The sequence below is a fragment of the Stenella coeruleoalba genome, assembly GCF_951394435.1.
Source record: "Stenella coeruleoalba genome assembly, chromosome: 10".
Taxonomy (NCBI): Eukaryota; Metazoa; Chordata; class Mammalia; order Artiodactyla; family Delphinidae; genus Stenella; species Stenella coeruleoalba.
In genome coordinates this window covers 80,260,259-80,284,112 of record NC_137156.1, presented here as the reverse complement: position 1 = coordinate 80,284,112, position 23,854 = coordinate 80,260,259, and the positions used below count along the sequence as shown (strand labels likewise).

Here is a 23,854-nt window from a genome sequence, read left to right as displayed (position 1 = left end):
TTTTAATCATCATGTCAATTAAATGATAGTGTATCATTATCTGTAAGAATAAAATATGTTTCTTGGATTGACGGGTAAAAATATTCCCCCCCAGTGGTTCTCTTTTTCCCATTAGCACCCCATCAATATCTTAAATGTTACTTTCCCATTCCTCAATAATTCACTCAAGACATCACACTCTGGCCTGATGTTTTACTTTTCGTTTTGACTCTATGGTATCCAAACTTACCTAATTTATGTCTTACTCTGTCAGATCCCATGTCGAATGGCTATTGGTGGCTGGATGTGTTATCCAAGCTAGGGAACATGTTGACCTTTTATGTCAGGGTGAAAGATATTCCCAGCAGGCCACAAGTTAGATCTATATAGCTCAATAACTCTTTTTCCTAAGTACAGAATTACGCTCAACAGATGCACAGGAAAACATAAAGAAATATTTCTCCCCCAACCAAATAACCCTTACAGCAGTGATCTCAAAGCATGCCTCCTACCCCAGCCGTTACCAGCCTTGTTAGGAATGCAAATTCTTGGACCTAACCACAGATCTACTGAATCAGAAACTGTGGGGATGAGGTCCAGCAATGCGTGTTTGAATAAGCCCTCTTGGCAATTCTGAGGCATGTTAAACTTCCAGACCCACTTTAGTATGCTTCCCTCCAAAGCTTTGTAGGCAGCCTGGATTTTCCCACCAATCTCCTCAACCATATTATAAATTCCCAAAGAATAAGCAGCTCGCCTGCTTGTTTGTCATTGAGTCCCCATTCTCCTGCAGGAACACCTGGCACATAGTAGGTGCTTCATATGTATTTGTTGAACATATGAGCAAATGCATGAGTGGTTGACAAAGTGGTTGACCTACTTCTGTAGTGGTACATGGTGTAAAGCCTGCAACTTCCCCAGCCCATTCATGCCGGCATGGCAGTGGAAGATTGAGTAGGGATTCTTATGAGAAGTACTGTTCTGATTTAAATCTTTGCTTCACCATCTGTCAGCCGCGTAACCTTTGGCAAATTGCTTCACCTCTCTGTTTGTACCTTGATTTTCTCATCTGTAATGTAGGTATGAAAATAGTACATCACCCTCATAGGGTGGGTTTTTTCTTAATGATTAGTTGTGGTGATGGTATTTTTTCTTATTTTACCATTCTGTTTCTCCATTCCCATGTGGCAGCCAGGCCACTCTACCCCAACCTGCAGAGACTCTGACAAAGGTCTGGTTCATGTTTGCCCCACCCCTTTATTAGCATAATATTAAGAGAACTGGATCCTGCAGACCTTAGTCCAACTCTTAGCTTTGTCATCTTCCTTATTATGATTTAGTACATCATTTATTACTTCGATTAATATTTGCATTGCAAATAATGCCTTGCGAGAATACTGGAATGGACTCTTAATCTGGTTGTGTAAACAATGTCAATGACCTAATATTAAATCCGTGGTAAAGCTTCTCTCCAATCTTTTCTTACTTCCTGACACAGGACTGTGTTCCTATTACCTTTACTAAGACCTCAAATGGTCGTCATGGTTAAACCACTAAAATGCAAAAAAGTTGTTTTTTTTTTTCGGTTCTGCCACATGCAGTAATGTGCTATTTATTATCTCCTTCTGACTAATCCCCATTTTGTTGTTAATGCTCAGCATTTTCCTTTCTGTGCAGAGCCATAGACTGGCAGGAGTTCAAGGAGAGGCTGAAAATGCTTCTTAGAAACTATTTTAATCCCAAACAGTTAATGTTTGGAGAACAGGTTGAAACATATGTAATATAGGCACCCATGTAGGCAATTATCTCCAAAGGGCAAAAGGGGACAGAGAATAAAGGCCCTGCTGCTCCGAGGTCGAGGGTAAAGCACTGAAGAAACGCCTCCTTTGGTTTTCCAAGGGTCACAATGTCAATTGAAGAATGAAATGATAAGACAAATGGAAAGCTTGATAACACTCAAATGGGTGTATTTATTCACAGTTGGACGATTGGAGCTCTTTTCCTGTCCGCTGACAGCAATTCTGAGCATTATAACAAGATCCAGAACTTGATGTCTAGAAACCCTTAATGATACTCTGTACAAAGTGGATGAAGGGTGACAAGGCGGAGGGAACGTGTGTAGAAATTTCGCTCAAAAATCCTGTGACTTTCAGAGGTTCTTTGTGTTGGCTTCAGCCTTTGAACAACACAAAGACAGGGCTCTTGCCTCATGCTTCTGAAGATGGAAATGGATGTCCCAGAGTTAGAATTGCCTTCTATTTCAATAATGCCATTTGTGCCGTCCTTGGAGCTCTGCACGGGACAGGACGAGCTGCCTCTGGTCTTCCTTCCGTAGTTTCATCTGCTGTTTAACCGAGTATATTCATACACGCATACACACACGCAATCCTTGGTAAAGCACTATATGTTAGGGTTTGCAACACGGTAAGGCGGTATGACTTATGTAATATTTACCATGCAGCTATTATTCAGTGTGATTTTCAGAGAGGAAATACACTGTCAAAAGCATAACGCTGCCTTGCAGGATCAGTTAGGGGAAAAAATATGAGCTAAGGAGCCGGAAATCCTTGTTTAGTATTACAGAGAAATTATGACAAGCCGTGAAAAGTTCCATAGGCTTTTGTAGCGCTCAAATCTTTTCCTTTAAAACCAACTTCTATGAAAATACCCAATGCCTGGAATTTGCCCTGTCGAAGCCAGACACATTTTTTTAATTGAATCTTGCTCTGAGAGTAGTGAATTTCCCCCCGCTCCATCTGTAATTTGCTTTTTATGTGAATGGAGAGACGTTCTGTTTCTCTTCTTTGGAGGGTTCTCATATTCCTGTAAAAACAATCAGTGTTGGGCCGTTTATCTCTTGCTTCATCAAACTGTGATGTGGGGTAGAAGTATGTGTGTACGTTTGCAATATAGATTTTTCATTTCTGTATTTCATAGTCACATTATTGGCAAGTGGCCCTCATTTATTTTCCAGAACATTTCTAAGCTGATGACAACTCTTTAGTCTTTGTTTGTTAACTGTGTCCTGCCTGTCTACCTTTTCATGTAATAATTGCTTTCAGGGAATGAAACAGAAAATGGGGTATTGCTTGGTTGGATATTTTTCAAATCAAATACAATATAGCACAGCCATCTGTGAAAATACATTTCAGCTTTCATCGAATTCTGCCAAGGTTTTTTTTGAGGATTAATAATCCCTTTGTAGGGGTGTGCTTCTATGGCTAACGTAATATTGTTGGGCAAAGACTAGGTTATATTTATGTTATATTTACTCAGGTAAAAAATAAAAGGATGTGTTGAGGGAAGAATTATTGAGGATTTTTTTCTGTATTTTTGTTACTTGCAGAACAAGTGTCTTTGAAATGGAAAATATTGAGAAGCTTTTGGCTGGGGGGGGGAAATGTAGAAGTAGAAGCCATATTCACTTTTCATGTATGTAGAGTCCAGTTCTCTACCAACCACACAGCCCCAGCAGAGGTACATGCATAGCAGCAGGACAGGGACTCCCTAACCCTAACTGATGGTGGATGGTGCCTTTCAAAGGTTGATTCTGGGGAAAGGGCTTTGTGCCTTTCCTGTTTTTTCTTGGCAATTGTGACCCCTGTGCTTCCTGACCATCTTCATGCCCCATACATCACTTTCTCCTTTCTTTCCCCAAAACCCCACTAATACAGAGCCGTTGCATGTAACTGAGGCTGAGGCAGTGCAGGCTGTGGCGGGGACTCTAAGATACTAAAGAACATGATGCAACTGGAATTCCATCAAGACACATCACTATCTTTCAAAGTTCCTTGGCAACTACTTCCAATAGCAATTTCTTCTCGGTTCTGAACTCCTACTGTATTTCCGGAACCCTTGTCCCCAGACTGCCCCTCACACTCTCTCTAGGTGTTACAACAGGAGAGGACATAGTTCATAATTAGATGAGGTCATTGAGAAGAATGTAGTAAAGGGACTATTATTTATAAGGTCATAGGCCAGGTATAGGAAAATAAACTATGCACCGTCAGTTCTGTTATAGCAGTTGTTCTGAAAATTCAGATTTGTGCAATGCCATTGACATATTTGGGAACAATTTGAGCCTAGTTTTAGCACTTGCTTTTGTGTGATTTCATCCATGAGAAAGGTTAGGTGAACACAGAAATCTGCATCCAGTTGAACCAAGCAGTGTAGGAACCTACTAACTGCACGTCCCTCCCCCAAACACCCTCTGCCCACCTCAGCTGACTATGTTGTTATGTACCACACCATCCTTACCTGGTGCGACAATTTTCTGTTCCCCTTTCAGATAAGCCTCCTGATGCCGCTTCCCAGTAGCTCCCAAGCTGCAACTCTTGTGAAGCTTACGTCTACCAGCAAACTTCAGGGTCTTGTTCAAGGTAAAATGCAATATTTATTGTATTTTTGTATTTCTTAATCATGTGACAAGTGTAACACTGGCAACTGTTTTTATTAGGTTCCTCTCTTTTTGAAATGTCATAGATATTAGTTGTTTGTGTGTGCGCCTCTAACCCTGTTTTCCCATAAGCGCCGTGTTTTTCGTTGTACAATTTTGTATTGCACGATGATTTCCAAGAACACATGTTGCTTACAGCAGAGCTGACTGTGTGTTGAAGCATTCTGTGGCTGTCAACAGTGGGGAGCTGTTCCTAACTCTTAGGCCTGAAGGCCAAGGGCAGAGAAGCAGTCTTTGCAGCGTTGAGGCAGGAGGCCCTCTGTGGGAAAGAGTTGCCTAGCTTCTGCGGGCCAGAGGCCCAGCACAGAGAGAGCCTGAGGCATAAACACCCTGCGCTCACTCTCCTCCACTCTCCAGTCATTGGCAGTTACCTCCTGGCACAATGCAGTTGGAAGCCAGTGGGTTAGGGAGTCTGTTTAATGCCTTCCTTAGAGGACGGGTTAATTAACACAGCAGAGTAGAATAGGAGGGAGGGTTAGATCGCAAGACATCTCTTGCCATTGGGGAAATTACTTTTTTAAGGAATTGTTTTTACTTTATTATGTAAATCATCTTTATTCTTCTCTTACCAGATGGTGGTTATCTAGGCCAGGGGAGTTAAGGAGACTCATAAAGGTTTTTTTCTAAATAGAGGAAAACTTTCTGCCAAGGAAGAGAATCTGTACTTATTTTAGTCCAACTGATTGAAACAAGAGCCACTTTAGAAAATAAGATATTTTTTGCCACTTCTCATTATGTATGCGCACTGTCTTTATTCACTGTCCCTTCCATATGAGACCTCTTTCTAAGGGCAAACATGTTTTCACCTTTAATGCCTGAATTTTTCCCAAATTGGTTGGATACTGTTTTAAATAATTTACTACCTTTTATGCTTGGTCAAGAAGAGGAATACTGAGGAGATGGTATAATTCACTTGCCTACACACCTCCCCTTTGAGTAGGAGATTAATTTCTTTTATAGGCCTATTACAAGACAACTGACCACTTCCCTCTAATGGTTAAGTAGTAGAGCGGAGATGTGGGGACTGTCTTGAAATGAGCCTCTGTAGTAGGTTCTGCCGATTTTCCAGATGCCTCAGCTTGATCTTAAATTCAGAAGAGACCATGAGCTCATAGTTTTCAGGGCAATTATACAAAAGGATGTTAAAACTGAAGTGAATCAATTTATCATTGATAGGAATTTATCTTCCCTGCCCAGAAACAGCCTGCAAACAGGAGAGAGATAAATCGTATGGTCCTATAGACTGAAGATGTTTATTTGAGGACAAAAATACAAAAAATTTTAAACTTCAAAAGAAAGTAAAACATACATCTTTAAAAAAAATTTCCCCAAAGTTTCCTTTTTATGAAAGAAGAAACTCAAGTCTTAAGTAAAAAGACTTAAGTAAAAGTAAGTAAAAATTGTTTCACCATTAGCCATAATTCATAAGTAAAAATTGTTTCACCATTAGCCATAATTCGGTGTGTTTTAGGCTAAGGTGGATAGCTCATACTGGTTACCCTATGACTGGGGAAAGTAATATCATGGTATTGACAATGTTAATAGGGGTAATAAAGGTGAAGATTTAGATCTTACTGGAAGCTCACTTACTTTAAAAACTGAGATATAATTCACTTACCATAAAATCCACCCTCCTAAAGTGTACAATTTAGTGGGTTTTTTTGGTTTTTAGCATATTCACAAAGTTATACAACCAACACCACAATCTAATTTCACAACATTTTCATCACCCCCAAAAGAAACCCCATATTCATTAAAAGTCACTCTCTATTCCTCCTTCTCCCAACCCCTGTCAACCATCGATCTACTTTATGTTCTGTGTATTTATCTATTCTGGATATTTCATACAAATGGAACCCTATCATATGGCCTTCTGTGTCTGGCTTTTTTCACTCAACATATTGTTCTAATGGTCCATCCATGCTGTAGCATATTTCTGTATTTCATTCCTTTTTATTGCCAAGTAAGATTCCACGGCATACCGCATACCACATTTTGTTTATCCATCAATCATTGGGTGGACATTTGGTTGTTTCTACTTTTTGGCTATAGTGAGTAATGCTGCTTTAAACATTCATGTGCAAGTTTTCGTGTGGACATATATTGTCAGTTCTCTTGGGTATGTTTCTAGTAGTGGAATTGCTGGGTGTATGGTAGTGCTACATTTAATCTTTCAATGAACTGTGAGACTGTTTTCAAAAGTGGGTGCAAAATTATACATTCCTACCAACAGGAATGAGGATTCCAATTTCTCCATATCTTTGTCAGCCCTCGTTAATAACTATTTTGGTTATAGTCATTTTCGTGGATATGAAGTCATATTTCATTGTGATTTTTATTTGCATTACCCTGATGGCTGATAACGTTGAGCATCTTTTCATGTGCTTGTTGGCGATTTGTGTATCTTTATAGAGACGTGCCTATTTAGATCCCTTACTCATTTTCTAAGAGGGTTATTCATCATTTTATTATTACATTGTAACAGTTCTTTATGTACTCCATCTACAGGTCCCTTATCAGATACATGATTTGCAAATATTTTCTCTCATTCCGTGGGGTGTCTTTTTATTTTGTTAGGTATCCTTTGAAGCACAAACTTTTTAAAAAATTTTAATGAAATCCAACTTATCTTTTTTTCTTTTGTCACTTGATCTTTTGGTGTCCTATTTTGGACAACTTTGCCTAATCGAAGATCATGAAGATTTTCTTCTACATTTTTTTCTAATGGTTTTATAGTTTGATCTCTTATATCTAGGTCTGTGATCCATTTTGAGTTAATTTTTATGTGTGAATTGAGGAAGTGGTCTAACTTCATTTAGTTGCATGGGAATATCAAGTTGTCTCAGCATCATTTGTTGAAAACACTATTATTTTCCCTTTGAATTTTCTTGACACTGTTACTGAAAATCAATTGACAATGAATATATCTGTTTTCTTCTAGACTTGCAGTTATATTCTAGGCTCATAGAACTTTAGAACTAGACAGGCCCTTTGAGGTCATGGAGTGTAGGAGTCACACATTCAAATAGCTGTTAAGTGTAGTCAGGCATAAATGAATGAAGTGGGTCAGGTATACCTGAAAAATATGGACTTTACCCAATGGTTGCCATACGGGAATACAGGGTGAGGTTGGTTAATCTTCTGATTTTTCGAAAGAAGCCAGAAATTGTATTATTTTTCTGGCAAAATGTCTTGAGTTAAAGTTAAGCAACTAATTCAACTAGCCAAAAACAACCCACATCTTTAGGCTGCACTTGGCTCATAAACCACCAGTTTTCAACCTCTGAAACACTTCAGTTCTTTCATTTGGATGGATAAGGTTGCCAGGTCACAGAATGTTTAGGTGAGTAATCCTAGGTTGCACTGTTCGTTTATGTCAGACACAGATCTGGAAATTGAAATCTGTGCTTTCTACCCCCCAGTTTAACATAACTGATATACCAGTACGCTAAGAATTCACTAATTTTCTAATAGTATTTTCTTATTACCATGATCAGATATTGTATTTTCCTTTAATATTAAAAAAAAAAAAAACCTTTGAGCCCTAAACAAATGTTCACTTCTGAGCTATGTCAGTAACAGTTCTCCACTGTAATCATTTAAAAGGAGAAATCTAACATGTTTTCAGAAGTGGAGTTGCACAACTCTGTCCCCTAGAGCACAGGTGCGCGTGCACACACACACGCCCACGCCCTGTAGACCCAACAATGAAAAGGCATGCTTTGGAGAGTCTTCCCACATTGGCACGGTTGTAAATACACCACATGTGGAAGTATTAGAACTCACCATTTTCAATTTTCTCTGCTCTGTTTTGTGTTCAAAGCCTTTGTTAAGAGCAGACATTTCCATCCCTGAGATTCCCTCAATGGCATATTTTCTCATTCCAATAACCACTCCTAGAGGGACGTTCCCGACTCCCTGGGGGAACGTCCTCACTCTATCGGAAAAATGTCAGTCTCCAACAATATTAATGCACCTTATTTCCCAACTCTTTCACATTTAATTCAGTTCAGCAAATGTGTGATGAAGACAGACAAGGAAAGCGTGAGGAAGAGTGAGGGGATTACTAAAATGAATAATAATAAGTATGACAATCTCAGAGACAAATATACGTTCAGAAAGAAGTAAGTTGTAACTAATAAGGTGCAAACAGTAGACTGAAGTGGGATAGAACAGTGACAGTAATTGGGGAGTTAGGCAAGACTCCACATTTTATGGACATTTGTGTATCCGGGGCAAGTGATTTAGAATCCACCAAGACAAAAACATGTAAACATGCAGAAACTCAGAGCTAACAGACTGTACCTACACTAGGTTCAATCAGGCCAAAGATGGATGAAATATTTAGTTATCCTGAATCCTTTATGTGCTTACCATCAACCGTCCTGATGTTTGCTATTCAAACAGAGCAATTAGATAATTCATAAAATTTTACTTCTCATTCAGTTATTTGCAGTCAATAATATGCTGTTTGCCAAATCTTGAGAGGAAAGTCTATTACCCTCATAATTTATTTCTAAGTAGCAGGAGAGAATTTGGAAGTTAGCAAGAGGTTCTTGAGGTTCTTTGAGGAAGGTAAACTGCAAGATAGCCAAGTCTGCTTCTTTTCCCGGAGAGTTACCTTGGGGAAATATGCTTGTGACAAGATACTTTTACCACTTCCTATTTGTTCTTACGTTGCCAGAGGTTCTCATTGTTCTTGAACTTCGGAGAAAACATGGTGTGTTAGTCTGAGAAGCGGATGCCAAGATGGGATTAAATGAGCAGGGGCTTAATTAGGGGAAACACCTCAGAGAGAAAATGGAGGAAGGACCTGGTAAGGTTGGGAGCACCATCAGATCATGAAACCACCTGCCCCAAGTGAAGGGAGAGGGGAGGAAGATTGGGTGGAAGTATTTTAGATGCCTGTGCTGTCTAAGAAGCTTTGGCAAAGCCACCGAGGAGTCCTTGAGTCACAGTTGGCTGTTAGAGGAGTCTCAAGTCTCCCAGAAATGAGAGTGCCTCCCTACCACGCCTACACTGTGGGAGGAGCTTGTGGGAAGTGAGGGCTGCAGCAGGCGTGGTGGTGGATTTCAGATTGCAGCCTCTGGGTCTCGGTTAATTACACGCCCTGTAGTTGGGAGTCTTTGAGGTACAGTCTCATGGCTGGCGAAAATGGTAGTTTTGTTAGGATATAGATTAGCTATAATATGCCAGTATAGTGGCTTAAAGAAGACAGAATTTTATTTATCTCTCAAACTGGGATTTCAAGCTAAATATTGGTGACCCAGGCCCCTTCTGTCTTGTTGCTCTACAGTCCTAGCATGTTGCTCTCATTCACACTAGCGGTAGCACAAGATGGCTCACCAGCACTTCTGCATTCCAGCCAACTGGATAGAAGAGAGAGAAAAAGGGAAAAAGCACCTTTCCCTTGAAGAGCACAAGCTGGAAGCTGGGCACCTCCTTTTCTGCTCATATTTTATTTGCCAGAACTTAAATTGGTTACCTATAGCTGCCGTAACCCATTACCGCAAATGTAGTGGCTTAAAACAAGAGAAGTGTATGCTCTCACAGTTCTTTCTCGGTTTCACTGAGCTGCAGTCGAGATTCCCACATGGCCATTCTCCTTCTGGAAGCTCTAGGGGAGAGTTTCCTTGCAGCTTCCAGCTTCTGGTGATGGTGGTGTTCCTTGACTGTGACTGCATCGCTCACATCTCTGCCTGCGTGGTCATATTGCCTTCTCTTCCATATGTAGTCTCCTTCTGGCTCTGTTTTATAAGGACACTTGTGATTGCCTTTGGGAACCACCTGGATAATTCAGGACGATATCACCATCTCAAGACCCTTAATTCGGTCACATCAGCAAAGAGTCTGTTACCACATAAGGGAACATTCACACGTTCCAGGGATTAGGCTCTGAATATCTTTGGAGGCCATAATTGCAACTACCCCACCAGTCATATGACCACATTTAACTACAGGGAAGTGTGGGAACTAATACTCTTTTGTTGCCTGCTGTTGCACCTATCACAAATTGGGGGGGGTGGTGTTATTACTAAAAGTAGAGGAGGAGAATGGATATTAGGTTTCAGCCATCTCTTCCTCAGAAGATTTTTTAAAATACTGTAGTTTGAATCTTAGAGTAAAAAGCTTTACATCATCAGCTCTAAATTCTGTATTTTATTGAGTACTTTGAAATCCAAGAGAGGATGGAGCGGAAGTGTATTGTTTTTGCCTGCCCACTGTTTATCATGCATTCCTCACTTTTTCTGGGAACAGTGTCCTGATTCACCTTTGAGCAAATACCCCCTCTTAAATTTCAGTCCATGAGGTATGTGGTGCATATAGTCTAGACCTGGCTAATTTACATGTTTCATTGGTTCAGGGTTGGGCCTGAGCTCCAAACGGTCTCTCCACAGACTGTGGGACTTTTATGGAAACAACGGAGAAAGTAATGGTCTCTTTCCACTGGGATTGCTGAATTGATAGACATAAGCTAAAACTGCTGATAACCATCTTTTCACAGTATGTGAAAAGCCCGTCTAAGAGTAAAGCCAACCCATAGGAAAAGGGAGCTGGGGGCCAGGGAGAAATATGTTCTTGATGACATCTTTTAAGCACCTGGATCCAGCCATACCTGAAACCAATGGACTGGACTTTTTATATGAGCTAGTGAGCGGCTTTGCTCTGCCCCTGCTTTTACCTGTTGTTTTGCCAATTGCATTGGGTTCTGTGGCTTGAAACCAGGAGGCCTGGCTATTGCAACGTTGAGTGATTGTGCTAAAGGAGATGCATCGAGTGAAAGTCAAAGCTAAACTTGAGATGCCCTTCCTGTTAAGCTTTTCTATTGTGCTGCCTTTCCTTCATTTCACATAATAGCTACTGACCAATTTCTTTTGAGTCCACTCTAAAATGGAAGTCATTTAGTCCTTTGAGTCACTCTTGATTTTTACAGATGGCTTGATTTTTTATGTGATTTCTGTCATCTGGCCTACAAGTTTCAATAGCTTATCAAAGGAACATCACTGACAAATAGAATTTGTGACAACATTGAATACCCTGGTTTTGTTTGGGAAGTAGCAGAGAGGAAAGAAAAGAGGGTAATTTCAAAATGGCAACAAAAAGTAAGGGAGAGATTGATGACCTTTTTTGTTGTTGTTTCCAGCAGATTTATATTGCAATAAAAAATTTGTTCTGCAATCCTTTAGCCCATGTGGTTGACATTAGACATTTCAGTCAAAACTGTTCATGTCTTCAAGAGGCTCTGAAGCTTTTTATTTAAGTGAAGGATGCTGCTAAAACATTGAACTCATCATTCCTCTGAAGGACTGTTATTATGAATAGTCCAGTTTTAAGAAATTCCAGATGAATTGTGCAAACCAAGATGAAAGACGAAGCTTACAAGCAGCTGTGCACAGGAATTATGCAGAAGTATGCAAATTTTAACCCCGGTGATGATGGAAATGTTAACCTTATGTTTCAGTAATAATAATAACTGCTCTGATCTAATGGTGAGCCAAGCAGTGCAAAGGGCACTTGGAGTCAAGAATTAATAAGAAGTAAAGAGAGCTTTTCCCCCCACGATACAGGTTATTTGTCTGAATAACTTATTGTTCAGTGCAGTTCACCATAGAAACAAATATTAACAATGACATATTCATGGCACAGGTACTTCTCATTAAATGTAAGCCTGTTTTATAGAAATTTGATCCTTAAGCTTCCATAAAACAGGGTACAGTAGTCCCCCCTTATCTGAGGGGGATGCCCGGAACCACAGATAGTACCAAACCCTATATATACTATACTTTCTTCCCTAGATTCATATCTGTGATAAAGTTTAATTTATAAATTAGGCACAGTAAGAGATTAACAACAATAACTAGTAATAAAATAGAACAATTATAACAATATACTGTAATAAAAGTTATGTGAATGTGGTCTCTCTCAAAATATCTTGCTGTATATATTTAATGCCTTTTTCATGTTTACTAAGCACTTATCATGCAAGATGGCCGTAACTTTTAGTTTAAGGTGCAACAGTAAAACTAGCACAAATTTCTTCATTCTTCTTCTCAATTTCATGGACAGGAGATTCGTTCTTAGCGTAGATCTTAGCAACCTCAGCATACGATTTTTTCCCTTTCCTTATTAAGTTGAGAACTTTTCACTTTTTTTTCACCTTTTCACTGAAAGGAAACCCTTTAAGGCTTCTCTTTGGCACATCTCAACTGTGAACATCACTACTGTTACGCTTCTGGGCCATTATTAAGTAAAATAAGGGTTACTTGAATGCAAGCACTTCGATACCAGGACAGTTGATCTGTTAACCCAGAGGCTCCTGAGTAACGAATGGGCAGATGTGCTAGACGAAGGGATGATTTGGTGCCTGATGGTGCAAAGTGGGATGGTTGAGATTTCATCATGTCACGCAGTTTAAAATCTATGAATTGTTTGCTACCGGAATTTTCCACTTAACATTTTTGGACTGCAGTTAACCATGGGTAACTGAAACTATGCAAAGCAAAGCTGTGGATAGAGGGGGACTACTGTATATACTGATTTATTTTTTCAGAAGCTAAATCCTTAGACCTTATAACAGTGTTAGAATTTGGTGGCAGGACTGAGTCAAGTCTTTCTATGATGGGAGGGGAAAAAAGAGAAAGGAAGCCAATGGGCTTTGGACAATGGTAACAAGAAGATTCCAGAGCTGGGCAAGTGCTATAAAGTTCTAGAAACATGAATGGCTGTCACTGAGTAATCACTACGTGCCAGACACCATAAAGCACTTTATAGTTACAATGTCCTTAAAATCTCAGAATAACTCTGTGAGTTAGGGAAAACAGAGACTTCCCTAGGGTTTCACAACTGGAAAGAGGTGCGGCAGAACCTATTCAGGTGTATCAGAGCTACACGTGGGTGCCCTCAAACCTCATCCTGTAACATGCGCCGTGCACCATGCCACCCTCCAGGATGCTACGTTTATCGCTCACGTAACCAAAGTCTCTTAGGCTGACTTTGGAATATCTTCTTCTTTTCAAGTCTTTCTTTTTTGGTTTCTTTTATGTTTTAAAAAAACAATGGTTATTTTGCAGTCTCTATATAACTAACTCTTCTGTAAAAAGTAAAATCAAACATTGCAGGTAAGGATAGAGTTTGCTTTGCCTACCACCACTAGCATTATTCCTTCCTTTCCTTTCTGCTGGGATTCCACGATGACCAGCCATTTCTGTCTCTTGTACTTATTCTTCTCTTTCATCTGTTTCTTTCTCTTTGTTTCTACTATTAAATGAATTCTATTAAATGAACTCTGAAAGTTCTTTGTGTAAGTCCTCAGAAATCTACACATTTATTTATTTACTAAAGGAGGCATCCAAGGGTGTGATGAACCCCACTTGTACTAGTCAAAAGAATTCCTAGCAAATGAAAAACCTATAGCAAACCTTATAGTTAATAGTTAAACATTAGAAGCATTCCATTTAAAATCGGGGGAAAATATCAATAAGCATTGCCCTTGATGTTATTTGTATTTAATATGAAGTAGACATTCTTTTTTTTTTTTTTACATCTTTATTGGAGTATAATTGCTTTACAATGGTGTGTTAGTTTCTGCTTTATAACAAAGTGAATCAGTTATACATATACATATATTCCCATATCTCTTCCCTCTTGTGTCTCCCTCCCTCCCACCCTCCCTATCCCACCCCTCTAGGTGGTCACAAACCAACGAGCTGATCTCCCTATGCTATGCCGCCGCTTCCCACTAGCTATCTACCTTACGTTTGGTAGTGTATATATGTCCATGCCACTCTCTCGCTTTGTCACAGCTCACCCTTCCCCCTCCCCATATCCTCAAGTCCATTCTCTAGTAGGTCTGTGTCTTTATTCCTGTCTTACCCCTAGGTTCTTCATGATATTTTTTTTTTCTTAAATTCCATATATATGTGTTAGCATATGGTATTTGTCTTTCTCTTTCTGACTTACTTCACTCTGCATGACAGACTCTAGGTCCATCCACCTCATTACAAATAGCTCAATTTCATTTCTTTTTATGGCTGAGTAATATTCCATTGTATATGTGTGCCACATCTTCTTTATCCATTCATCCGATGATGGACACTTAGGTTGTTTCCATCTCCGGGCTATTGTAAATAGAGCTGCAATGAACATTTTGGTACATGACTCTTTTTGAATTATGGTTTTCTCAGGGTATATGCCCAGTAGTGGGATTGCTGGGTCATATGGTAGTTCTATTTGTAGTTTTTTAAGGAACCTCCATACTGTTCTCCATAGTGGCTGAACCAATTCACATTCCCACCAGCAGTGCAAGAGTGTTCCCTTTTCTCCACACCCTCTGCAGCATTTATTGTTTCTAGATTTTTTGATGATGGCCATTCTGACTGGTGTGAGATGATATCTCATTGTAGTTTTGATTTGCATTTCTCTAACGATTAATGATGTTGAGCATTCTTTCATGTGTTTGTTGGCAGTCTGTATATCTTCTTTGGAGAAATGTCTATTTAGGTTTTCTGCCCATTTTTGGATTGGGTTGTTTGTTTTTTTGTTATTGAGCTGCATGAGCTGCTTATAAATTTTGGAGATTAATCCTTTGTCAGCTGCTTCATTTGCAAATATTTTCTCCCATTCTGAGGGTTGTCCTTTGATCTTGTTTATGGTTTCCTTTGCTATGCAAAAGCTTTGAAGTTTCATTAGGTCCCATTTGTTTATTTTTGTTTTTATTTCCATTTCTCTAGGAGGTGGGTCAAAAAGGATCTTGCTGTGATTTATGTCATAGAGTGTTCTGCCTATGTTTTCCTCTAAGAGTTTGATAGTTTCTGGCCTTACATTTAGGTCTTTAATCCATTTTGAGCTTATTTTTGTGTATGGTGTTAGGGAGTGATCTAATCTCATACTTTTACATGTACCTGTCCAGTTTTCCCAGCACCACTTATTGAAGCGGCTGTCCTTTCTCCACTGTACATTCCTGCCTCCTTTATCAAAGATAAGGTGACCAATGTGTGTGGGTTTATCTGTGGGCTTTCTATCCTGTTCCATTGATCTATCTTTCTGTTTTTGTGCCAATACCATACTGTCTTGATTACTGTAGCTTTGTAGTATAGTCTGAAGTCAGGGAACCTGATTCCTCCAGCTCCATTTTTCGTCCTCAAGATTGCTTTGGCTATTCGGGGTCTTTTGTGTTTCCATACAAATTGTGAAATTTTTGTTCTAGTTCTGTGAAAAATGCAAGTGGTAGTTTGATAGGGATTGCATTGAATCTGTAGATTGCTTTGGGTAGTAGAGTAATTTCACAATGTTGATTCTTCCAATCCAAGAACATGGTATATCTCTCCATCTAATTGTATCATCTTTAATTTCTTTCATCAGTGTCTTATAATTTTCTGCATACAGGTCTTTTGTCTCCTTAGGTAGGTTTATTCCTAGATATTTTTATTCTTTTTGTTGCAATGGTAAATGGGAGTGTTTTCTTGATTTCACTTTCAGAGTTTTCATCATTAGTGTATAGGAATGCCACAGATTTCTGTTCATTAATTTTGTATCCTGCTACTTTACCAAATTCATTGATTAGCTCTAGTAGTTTTCTGGTGGCATCTTTAGGATTCCCTATGTATAGTATCATGTCATCTGCAAACAGTGACAGCTTTACTTTTTCTTTTCTGATTTGGATTCCTTTTATTTCCTTTTCTTCTCTGATTGCTGTGGCTAAAACTTCCAAAACTATATTGAATAAGAGTGGTGAGAGTGGGCAACCTTGTCTTGTTCCTGATCTTAGTGGAAATGCTATCAGATTTTCACCATTGAGGACGATGTTGGCTGTGGGTTTGTCATATATGGCCTTTATTATGTTGAGGTAAGTTCTCTGTATGCCTACTTTTTGCAGGGTTTTTATCATAAATGGGTGTTGAATTTTGTCCAAAGCTTTCTCTGCATCTATTGAGATGACCATATGGTTTTTCTCCTTCAGTTTGTTAATATGGTGTATCACGTTGATTGATTTGCGTATATTGAAGAATCCTTGCATTCCTGGAATAAACCCCACTTGATCATGGCGTATGATCCTTTTAATGTGCTGTTGGATTCTGTTTGCTAGTATTTTGTTCAGGATTTTTGCATCTATGTTCATCAGTGATATTGGCTTGTAGTTTTCTTTCTTTGTGACATCCTTGTCTGGTTTTGGTATCAGAGTGATGGTGGCCTTGAAGAATGAGTTTGGGAGTGTTCCTCCCTCTGCTATATTTTGGAAGAGTTTGAGAAGGATAGGTGGTAGCTCTTCTCTAAATGTTTGATAGAATTCGCCTGTGAAGCCATCTGGTCCTGGGCTTTTGTTTGTTGGAAGATTTTTAATCACAGTTTCAGTTTCAGTGCTTGTGATTGGTCTGTTCATATTTTCTGTTTCTTCCTGATTCAGTCTTGGCAGGTTGGGCATTTCTAAGAATTCGTCCATTTCTTCCAGGTTGTCCATTTTATTGGCATAGAGTTGCTTGTAGTAATCTCTCATGATCTTTTGTATTTCTGCAGTGTCAGTTGTTACTTTTCGTTTTTCATTTCTAATTGTATTGATTTGAGTCTTCTTCCTTTTTTTCTTGATGAATTTGGCTAATGGTTTATCAATTTTGTTTATCTTCTCAAAGAACCAGCTTTTAGTTTTATTGATCTTTGCTATCATTTCCTTCATTTCTTTTTCATTTATTTGTGATTTGATCTTTATGATTTCCTTCCTTCTGCTAACGTTGGGTTTTTTTTGTTCTTCTTTCTCTAATTGCTTTAGGTGCAAGGTTAGGTTGTTTATTCGAGATGTTTCGTGTTTCTTAAGGTAGGATTGTATTGCTATAAACTTCCATCTTAGAACTGCTTTTGCTGCATCCCATAGGTTTTGGGTTGTCGTGTCTCCATTGTCGTTTGTTTCTAGGTATTTTTTGATTTCCTCTTTGATTTCTTCAGTGATCACTTCGTTATTAAGTAGTGTATTGTTTAGCCTCCATGTGTTTGTATTTTTTACAGATCTTTTCCTGTAATTGATATCTAGTCTCATAGCGTTGTGGTTGGAAAAGATACTTGATACAATTTCAATTTTCTTAAATTTACCAAGGCTTGATTTGTGACCCAAGATATGATCTATCTTGGAAAATGTTCCATGAGCACTTGAGAAAAATGTGTATTCTGTTGTTTGTGGATGGAATGTCCTATAAATATCAATTAAGTCCATCTTGTTTAATGTATCATTTAAAGCTTGTGTTTCCTTATTTATTTTCGTTTTGGATGATCTGTCCATGAGTGAAAGTGGGGTGTTAACGTCCCCTACTATGAATGTGTTACTGTCGCTTTCCCCTTTTATGGCTGTTAGTATTTGCCTTATGTATTGAGGTGCTCCTAGGTTGGGTGCATAAATATTTACAATTGTTATATCTTCTTCTTAGATCGATCCCTTGATCATTATGTAGTGTCCTTCTTTGTCTCTTCTAGTAGTCTTTACTTTAAAATCTATTTTGTCTGATCTGAGAATTGCTGCTCCAACTTTCTTTTGGTTTCCATTTGCATGGAGTATCTTTTTCCATCCCCTTACTTTCAGTCTGTATGTGTCTCTAGGTCTGAAGTGGGTCTCTTGTAGACAGCATATATACAGGTCTTGTTTTTGTATCCATTCAGCCAATCTGTGTCTTTTGGTTGGAGCATTTAGTCCATATACATTTAAGGTAATTATCGATATGTATGTTCCTATTCCCATTTTCTTAATTGTTTTGGGTTCATTATTGTAGGTCTTTTCCTTCTCTTGTGTTTCTTGCCTTGAGAAGTTCCTTTAGCATTTGTTGTAAAGCTGGTTTGGTGGTGCTGAACTCTCTCAGCTTTTGCTTGTCTGTAAAGGTTTTAATTTCTCCTTCGAATCTGAATGAGATCCTTGCTGGGTAGAGTAATCTTGGTTGCAGGTTTTTCTCCTTCATCACTTTAAATATGTCCTGCCAGTCCCTCTGGCTTGCAGAGTTTCTGCTGAAAGATCAGCTGTTAACCTTATGGGGATTCCCTTGTGTGTTATTTGTTGTTTTTCCCTTGCTGCTTTTAATATGTTTTCTTTGTATTTAATTTTTGACAGTTTGATTAATATGTGTCTTGGCGTATTTCTCCTTGGATTTATCCCGTATGAGACTCTCTGTGCTTTCTGGACTTGATTAACTATTTCCTTTCTCATATTAGGGAAATTTTCAACTATAATCTCTTCAAATATTTTCTCAGTCCCTTTCTTTTTCTCTTCTTCTTCTGGAATCCCTATAATTTGAATATTGGTGCATTTAATGTTGTCCCAGGGGTCTCTGAGACTGTCCTCAGTTCTTTTCATTCTTTTTTCTTTATTCTGCTCTGCAGTCGTTATTTCCACTATTTTATCTTCCAGGTCACTTATCCGTTCTTCTGCCTCAGTTATTCTGCTATTGATCCCATCTAGAGTATTTTTAATTTCATTTATTGTGTTGTTCATCGTTGCTTGTTTCATCTTTGGTTCTTCTAGGTCCTTGTTAAATGTTTCTTGCATTTTATCTATTCTATTTCCAAGATTTTGGATCATTTTTACTATCATTATTCTGAATTCTTTTTCAGGTAGACTGCCTATTTCCACTTCATTTGTTAGGTCTGGTGGGTTTTTATCTTGCTCCTTCATCTGCTGAGTGATTTTCTGTCTTCTCATTTTGCTTATCTTATTGTGTTTGGGGTCTCCTTTTTGCAGGCTGCAGGTTCGTAGTTCTTGTTGTTTTCAGTGTCTGTCCCCAGTGGCTAAAGTTGGTTCAGTGGGTTGTGTAGTCTTACTGGTGCAGGGGACTAGTGCCTGTGTTCTGGTGGATAAGGCTGGATCTTGTCTTTCAGGTGGGCAGGTCCACGTCTGGTGGTGTGTTTTGGGGTGTCTGTGGACTTATTATGATTTTAGGCAGCCTCTCTGCTAATGGGTGGTGTTGTGTTCCTGTCTTGCTAGTTGTTTGGCATAGGGTGTCCAGCACTGTAGCTTGCTGGTCGTTGAGTGAAGCTGGGTGCTGGTGTTGAGGTGGAGATCTCTGGGAGATTTTCACTGTTTGATCTTATGTGGAGCTGGGAGGTCTCTTGGGACCACTGTCTGAAGTTGGCTCTCCCACCTCAGAGGCACAGCACTGACTCCTGGCTGCAGCACCAAGAGCCTTTCATCCGCACGGCTCAGAATAAAAGTGAGAAAAAGAGGAAAGAAAAGAAAAGAAAACAGAAAGAAAGGAGGGAGGGAGGGAGGGGAGGGAAGGAAGGAAAGAAAGAAGATAAAATAAAGTAAGATAAAATAAAATAAAGTTATTAAAATAAAAAATAATTATTAAGAAAAAAATTTTTTTAAAAGAAAAACAACAAAACAAAACAAAAAAAAAAACAGACGGGTAGAGCCCTAGGACAAATGGTGGAAGCAAAAATATACAGACAAAATCTCACACAGAAGCATACACATACACACTGACAAAAAGAGGAAAAGGGGAAAAAATAATAAATCTTGCTCTCAAAGTCCACCTCCTCAATTTGGGATGATTCGTTGTCTCTTCATGTATTCCACAGATGCAGGATACATCAAGTTGATTGTGGAGCTTTAATCCGCTGCTTCTGAGGCTGCTGGGAGAGATTTCCCTTTCTCTTCTTTGTTCTCACAGCTCCCAAGGGCTCAGCTTTGGATTTGGCCCCGCCTCTGCATGTAGGTCGCAGGACGGCGTCTGTTCTTTGCTCAGACAGGACGGGGTTAAAGGAGCCGCTGCTTCGGGGACTCTGGCTCACTCAGGCGGGGGGGGGGGGGGGGGGGGGGGCGGGGGAGAGGGCGGGGCGGGCCTGCGGTGGCAGAGGCCAGCGTGACGTTGCACCAGCCTGAGGCGCGCTGTGCGTTCTCCCGGGGAAGTTGTCCCTGGATCCCGGGACCCTGGCAGTGCTGGGCTGCACAGGCTCCGCGGAAGAGGGGTGTGGAGAGTGACCTGTGCTCGCACACAGGCTTCTTGGTGGAGGCAGCAGCAGCCTTAGCGTCTCATGCCCGTCTCTGGGGTCCACGCTTTTAGCCGCGGCTCGCGCCCGTCTCTGGAGCTCCTTTAAGCAGCACTCTTAATCCCCTCTCCTTGCGCACCAGGAAACAAAGAGGGAAGAAAAGGCCTCTTGCCTCTTCGGCAGGTCCAGACTTTTCCCTGGACTCCCTCCCGGCTAGCTGTGGCGCACTAACCCCTTCAGGCTGTGTTCACGCCAACCCCAGTCCTCTCCCAGCGCTCCGACCTAAGCCCGAGCCTCAACTCCCAGCCCCGCCCGCCCTGGCGGGTGAGCAGACAAGCATCTCAGGCTGGTGAGTGCCGGTCGGCACCCATCCTCTGTGCGGGAATCTGTCCGCTTTGCTCTGTGCACCCTTGTTGCTGTACTCTTTTCCGCGGCTCTGAAGCTTACCCCTCCGCCTCCGCCACCCGCAGTTTCCCCCCCGCGAAGGGGCTTGAGTGTGTGGAAACCTGTCCTCCTTCACAGCTCCCTCCCACTGGTGCAGGTCCCATCCCTATCCTTTTGTCTCTGTTTATTCTTTTCTCTTTTGCCCTACCCGGGTACGTGAGGACTTTCTTGCCTTTTGGGAGGTCTGAGGTCTTCTGCCAACGTTCAGTAGGTGTTCTGTAGGAGTTGTTCCACGTGTAGATGTATTTCTGGTGTATTTGTGGGGAGGAAGGTGATCTCCGCGTCTTACTCTTTCGCCTTCTCGAAGTAGACATTCTTGCCGAATAAATAAGAAAAAGAAAATGTATAAAAGTTAAAATGGAAGACATGAAATTACTGATTATTTGCATATGATTGTCAGCATTGCAAATACAGGGGAATCTGCAACCTATTCAGCAACAGACAGGTCAGCGAGTTTGCAAGATACAAGATTAATATATAAAAGCATATATATACTGTTCCTGCTTTAATCAATTAGAAAATAGTAATAATAATAATAATAATCCACCACAGATCTATAAAAACTACATAGTCCTTCAAAGCACACCTAGCAAAAATATGCAAGACCTTTAAGGAGAAAATAATTAAAAAATTATTGAAAGATAAAAGAAAATTCTAAGTAAATGAGAAATCACATTCTTAGATGGTGATTCAGTCTCATACCTGTATGAATCCTCCTCAGATTGGTCAATAAATTCAATGTGCATAAATTCAAGAAAGACATAAAAGGGATTAATAAATTCCTGTATTTAATAAAAATGTATCACTTATATCCCACGTCTTCTTAACATGAAGCATACACTTGTTATGGGTTGCTTTTTTGTTGTCTTTTTATAAGGGTACAAATAGATTGTTACTAAAAAGGTGTACTCTTGTAGCCACTGTAATTGTTTCTAAATAATATGTATCTGGAAAAGATTGTTCCTCAGATCCTCAAATGCTTAGTAATTCTCAAGCTAAGTTTTGAGAAGTTTGACTTATAAAAGATAAAAAGTGATCATTTTTAGAAATGCAGCCATCATTTTCTTTAAAAAAAATGAAAAATCCTTTTGGATCTCTAGGATAATAAGTTCTAAAAATAATTACAGGGCTTCCCTGGTGGCACAGTGGTTGAGAGTCCGCCTGCCGATGCAGGGGACACGGGTTCGTGCCCTGGTCCGGGAAGATCCCACATGCCGTGGAGCGGCTGGGCCCGTGAGCCATGGCCGCTGAGCCTGCGCGTCCGGATCCTGTGCTCCGCAACGGGAGAGGCCACAGCAGTGAGAGAGGCCCGCGTACCGCAAAAAAAATTAAAAAAAAAAAAAATAATAATTACAAACATTTACAAAGCGCTCTTTATGTGCCAGGCAGTGTGCTAAAAGCCTTGTGTAGATTTTCTCATTTAGACCTCAAACCAATATGGCATTATTAGTCTCAATTTATCAGTCAGGAAATCAAAATTCAGAAGAAGAAGGGAATTAGTAAGGTCACTTAACACATAATCAATGGATGGAGCAATGAGACGTAAAAATAGACTTAGGCCATTAGATACAAAGTGACATAGTCTCTTAACCGTGAGTTATTTATTGACGAACCAGCAACTTATTGAGTGCCTAATATGTGGAAGACTCTATTAGAGGTGCTGAGAGGACACACAGCCCCTATCCTCAAGGAATCTACATTTTTTCAATCGTCGTTACTATTGTAGGCGCTGGAGAAAATTCTATTTAAGTCTTAAAGCCTTACTTATGATTTTCTTTATGCACAAAATCTAATCTGAGTGTCTCATTCTGAATACCTCTTTCTCTTGGCAGCGACAGAAATGTAAATTCTCAAGGCACAAATAGATTGTTACTAAAAAGGTGTACATAGAATATATTAAGCATTCAAGACAAATGCACTGGCAGTTCAGCTCAAGGTGCATAATTATCACACAGTAATTATTTTATAAAGCACGATGTCAGCCGATATATTTTTGAATTAGAATTGAGTGTGAAAATCTTCAAGTTAAAACATAGTGTTCTGTAATTTTGTGGCTTCCAGTTTTAGAGGAGAGCGAAACATGTATTTATTTAGATTTTTGACAGTGTGGATGTACTTTAAAACGAATGTGACAATGAATTTTATTCTAGAATTATCTTTCGATACCAAGAAAAGAAACACACGTTTGGCTTACTTACATATCTGTAGACACAGAACATGTGTCTTCACCCTAGTAAAGTCAATCCTGGTCATGGTACACATGCATTTGGGGAGTGGTTTCTCTCTGCATGTACTTATTAAGATGTTAGCTCATCCTCCTGACCAAAACTATTTTATGAGTTTCCTCTAAACAGAGTTTTACTTTACCAGGTCAGTCACAGGCCACTGCTTGGTTATGGCTCAGGGTAGGAGGTGCCACTTACCTTTCTGACCAGGCCTAAGACCCCATCAGTGTGTTGCCAACACCATTTTTCCACAAGTATTCTAGATTTTATCTCCAGTAGATAAGGAATCTTCAAAAACATAACTACAATGCTACTAACACACATAGAAAAATTATGAATAATTCTGTATCTCAGTTATATCTGGTTGACCACTGAATCTGGCCCTTCCACAAGCCAATGAACTTCCCTTTCTATTTAAGACTACTCTATTTATAGAAAGACTTCAACTTTAAGTTGAAGTTTCTGTTACTTGCAACGAAAGTAGTATGCTGAATACAATACCAGAAGAACAGTTTGAATTATTTAGGAGTAGCATACGATTTTTTTTTCAGATGAACATTGGTAGTGTACATTAAAATATAAGTAATGAATGTACTACATAAGAATCATCATGTAAATAACTAACCCTTTATAGCTTTGTACTTCATGGGTTGTAAAATGTTTTCTCGTGCATTCTGTTCACAGTTGCTGTATGAGACAGGCAGTGATTATCATCCTCAGTTTATGTGAGGTAACTAAGATACAGATTACTTCAGAGACTTTTCCAGAATCAACAGAAGTGAGATAAAGT

General features: G+C 39.6%; 1 protein-coding gene across 7 annotated transcripts in view; it reads left to right on the top strand.

Annotated features, from left to right (window-relative positions):
- ADAMTS9 (ADAM metallopeptidase with thrombospondin type 1 motif 9) overlaps window positions 1–23,854 on the top strand; it is an 813,664-nt gene that overhangs the window by 199,794 nt on the left and 590,016 nt on the right. For all 7 annotated transcript variants that reach the window (XR_013830124.1, XR_013830125.1, XR_013830126.1 and 4 more), the window contains one exon: window positions 4,268–4,358. The gene's annotated coding sequence lies outside the window, so the exon portion shown is untranslated. The remainder of the gene's footprint in view (window positions 1–4,267; window positions 4,359–23,854) is intronic.